This window comes from Myzus persicae, unplaced genomic scaffold (genome assembly GCF_001856785.1).
Source record: "Myzus persicae strain clone G006 unplaced genomic scaffold, MPER_G0061.0, whole genome shotgun sequence".
Classification (NCBI taxonomy): Eukaryota; Metazoa; Arthropoda; class Insecta; order Hemiptera; family Aphididae; genus Myzus; species Myzus persicae.
Window position 1 is genome coordinate 9,334 of NW_019102844.1, and position 5,066 is coordinate 14,399.

The following is a 5,066-nucleotide window of genomic DNA, read 5'->3' on the forward strand; positions in this document are numbered from 1 at the left end:
GATATGTGTCCTCCAGCTTTTAATTGTTCTTTGTTTGAGGCATGTGTTTCCTCAAGTAATACCACGTCGATTTTTTGTATATATAGTAGTTTAATAAGGTACTCTGTTTTTGCTCTGCTTTTCCCTTCAATATTCAGTTGGAGAATGCGGAGTAGAGGACCTACATTTTGAGTCCGGTAGTCCTGAAAAGGACTGTTTTCTGGTGACTCCGACCTGTGAGGGTGGGAGTCCATTGTATATCGTGAGGTGGGAAACCACAGGTACGATTTCCAAAAGTTGATAGAGTTTTAGCCGTCTAGGACATTGCCCAGGGTGCACTACGTGGAAGAGCTCTATCTGAGCACCCCATTATACACTATAATAATAATTGGGAAAAAAAGGTTAGGCTTTGGATTAGTTTTTCCCAATTATACACTGTAATAATAATTGGGAAAAACCAATCCAAACCATCTGGTAACATGATAATATATATATATCTACTAACGCATCAGCGGTTTTCGACAAAACCGATTTTATTTTTAGTCGTGAAAATTCAGAAATTGAAATATGACAGCCTCCACAGAAACACGACGTTTTTGACAAAACATTTACATCAATATTTATCTAGACATTTTCTTCACAGTTTTCGAAACGTAATCGTATCTTTTTGAGCGGTTTGTGTGTATTGAGATTTCAAACGTTAGACTGTTTACAACTTTTTTTCCAATCGCCAATCAAAATATGCAGAATATGCTAGTGACGATGAAAAACACGTATTAGTATACATAGATCCCTGGTGGCCAAGACGTAATCAGAAATTGCCTAAATGCCCTTAAATAATAGCTTTATAAATGTTAATCTTAAGGTTATCACAATTGGACAATTTTTAAAAAGTACAAAAAAAAGTTAGTTTTAAATTTATATTCAAGCGACTCTTGTAAATACGTATTAAGTGATCAATAGCGCGGTGACTATAAATAAAATTGCTGAGTGCTCCCTCAAACACTCGTAGAAGTCACCGCCTTGTCGTTGAGCACGTGAACGGTTGTCACTTGTCAATCCTACCGATGAACCTGCAGATAACACAATAAGACTTCTGAAAACTGATTGGAATTTGTTAGTATGCATACTTAAGATCGATTAGGACGAATTTTAAGATATTTAATTGAATTTTCAAATCAAAAAACATTTAAAATTTTGTACATTTTAAATATTCAAGCAAAACATATGTGGGTCTAGGAACAAGTGGCATGGTCGATCTCAAGTGAAATATTAAGGTATTCAAATCAATTTTCAGAAGTCTTATCACATTATCGGATCCATAGGTGTAATTTGCCAAAATATTGATACATTTTGGTCGAAATAATTGTTCGTTTGCAATCCCTTTGAGATACTTTTTAAATTGTAGTATTTTAATTTATAGATATTTAAACACAATTTTAAAAGTATTTTTTACAAGACTACTTTACAACCAATCAAGTTTGAAAAATTTCAAATATTGACTCCAGGAATTTGTCATGAATAAAGGACATTTTTTTTTTTTTGTAGTTCAAAATATATATTATTTATTTTTTATACAATATTTTAATGATTACGGCTGTACAATTTATTGTGTTTTGCTAAAATTCTGTATGAGAGCTGTATAATATTTTTACGCCTCAAACAAATTACTCAACGTGATCTAGTGGTGAACTTAACTTGAGTAATATTTTCATTCTACTGTGAGGCGGCTAGCGAACGAATAGTTACGATTTGTGAGATATGTTATGATGATACGTACCCTTGGTTAACATAAATACCACCAGGTACCGCCACAGTATTCGAAGGCCGATTATATTCATTATTTGCTATGATGATGCATTAAAGACTATTGAATATTGACTTGCAAATGACTCAAATTTTATAATTCATATAAAATATATTTATAATTTATATCATACTATTTATACTATTTATATCGTATTTTATATCATATACATACGGAATGAAAATAATAAAAACATAGAGGTAGGTTTCCAGTCAACATAAACAGTATTTAAAATAGAAACCACTTCCAACAGTGTTGCAAATGTATTATAATTTTAAGGACTATGACTGTTCATTTAAATTTTTACTGTTGACTGTTGAGTTACATCCTGAATACATACTAATTTTTCAAGTGAACAATCCAAATTATTTAACTCGAAATGACAAATAAATGTTTTGCACCAAACTATAAGTCATGATATTCTAGTGAAAGTGGGAGAATACAAATTAGCTACATTGTTTTGAGCTCCAAAGGTACCGAGACCACAATAAATACAAAATATTTTTAAATTAATAGTTGATAAGTACTAAACAGAGTTAGTCCGCAATATTATATAATCATATGGAATTAATAATTTAATAACTTTAATAAATTATTTATGTATAAAATTTTAAATAATTTTTAAGATACTATTACTAATACTTTAAATTTAAATATTATAGTTTAATGTGAAAAGTATTAATTTACAATAATTGTATATCTTTTAAGATTTAGATTAATTTAAACCTAATTAAATAATAATAGTACAATTAAGATAACTATTTGGGACAACTACTATATTAACTTTATTATAAATCAATAAAATCTTAAGGTAAAGCTTAGAATATGCCAAATTTTCTTTATTATGATCTTCCTATAACATTTGGTTTAATTTTCATATTTTTATAATTCATTGGGATATAATTTTAATTAAATAACATATTTCTTTATGTTAGTAACAAATCTATTTTGCTACTTATATTTGCATGATTTGTAAAAAAAAATTCTAAAATATGGGTTTAATTTATAAAGTAGAACACTCAAAACTAGAATATGAAAAATAAACATACATTTTAAAATATTTCATTTACCTATATAAACACGGCACGCAATCGAAATAATTGTAACATTTACAATTTTAAAATTCAAATTAGAAATAAATACACTATAAGTAAAACTAAAAAATTACAGTAAAAACTAGATGACAAATTGTTGTATGAACTGTAATAGGATATTGAACTGTTAAATATAAGGAAGATTCCAAGTAAAGAAAAAAAAAACTTTGTTAGAAAGATTTTTTATTATACAATAAACGAGGTTGAAAAATATGAATTGCTCATTAAATTAATTCCTATTAATGTATGAATATGTATTAAGGACTATTACTTGTACGAATAACTTCAAGTACTTTAAAACAAAAATAAAACACATAATATTTTGAAAATATAATAATGGTATCAATTATTGAAAATCGTGATAATAATATGGGTCGTTAGCTTATTTTGACAAATATCATCGAAATTGCTGCGCCCATGAATTCAAGGTCATATTCTTTAATTTTTTCAAATACCATCCCAATTTGGGAACCCCTGCGATTACAGCAGTTGTTGAGTCGAGATGGTCATTCGGAGGAGAAAGGTCGCGCACTCGAGTCGAGGGCAGTGTCGATGAGCGTCGGGGAAAGAGCGTGTCGTCTCGAGGGTAGTAGAAACGGAAGAGACAGGTGGGCCTAACCTAACCGGTCAAAACGGCAGAGTGGACGCAGTGGCATGAAAAACAAGTGTCGCAAACCTTAGCGAATGGACCAATGAGAGAAGTAATGTGGACGGGAGTCTTGACACAACTAATATGCCAAGTGTCAACACCTTATCAGTGACTTGTAACACTTACAGCCTTACAATATGCTACTCGTATGTTTACAAAAATAATACTGGTAAATAAAAGAAATACCTAGTCAAACCGCATTGCTGTATGTACGCGCTTAAGATTCAGTGTTGTTTTATGAACCGTTTAAATTAAAAGTAAATCGTTCCATATGGTGAATGGGTGCAGCGTCGTTTGTTGCCTTACTCAGGATGCAGACTATTCAAAAACACACGGCCCTTTCTTATTACACAGGTAGGTAATCTACTCATAGACATAATATAAAACAACTAGAAAGTGGCGGCAAATATAAAACACAACAGTCGTGATACCATATGTCAACAGGGCAATGTTTACAAAATAACTCAATAGATAATATACCAATTACCAATTCATATGTGTATTTGTTATACCTATATATTACGAATATATGTATATTATCAAAAATAGAATTTTGCCCTGTTTGCATATGGCTGCCCGACTTAAATGTTATCCTGTAACCGGCTATCTAGTTGTTTTTATATGTCTATGAATCTACTAGAAACTCACTTTGAACTACATCCGTTTTTTAGGACGGAGGTATATAGAGTCAATTGCGAATTGTTTTACAATAGGTATATCAATTCGTTTTTATTCTTATCTTTTATGTTTAGGTTTCCTTTTTTGCGACGAAAAAAAATGCAACAATGGGCAGCTATCACAGGTAGAGATAGTACATGGTTACCTAATTTGAATTGTAGAATGTGTAGCAATCATTTTAAAAAATCCGACTACATAATTGGCCATGGGAAAAATTGTTTGGATCCAGAAGCAGTCCCAATTTATGAATATCGTAACTTTGAGGTATGTTGTTTGAAAACCGATTGTTTTAAAAGTTTTAAAAATTCAATGAACATGTATAATTATGTTATTTAAGAAATACGCTAAGAGGATGAAACGTAAAGAATATCGACGGAATAAACTTTTAAAAGCCAAGCTATTGGTAATTTATACTTAATAGTTTAATAGTTTTTAACTGTTTTTATCAATAAACATTTCTATATACCTGCAGGATAGTTATGATACAGATGATGTAATAATTGTCCAACTCAACTACAATGATACAGATGATACAATCGACCAACCCAGCTACAATGATACAGATGATGCAATCGACCAATCCAACTATAATGATGCAGATGATGCAATCGATCAATCCAACTATAATGTTGCAGATAATGCAATCGACCAACTTAGCTACAATGATACAGATGATTTAATAATTGTCCAACTCAACTATAATGATACAGATGATGCAATCGACCAATCCAACTATAATGTTGCAGATGATGCAGTCGACCAACTCAGCTATAACGATACAGATGATTTAATAATTGTCCAACCCAGCTATAATGATACAGATGATGCAATCGATCAATCCAACTATAATGTTGCAGAT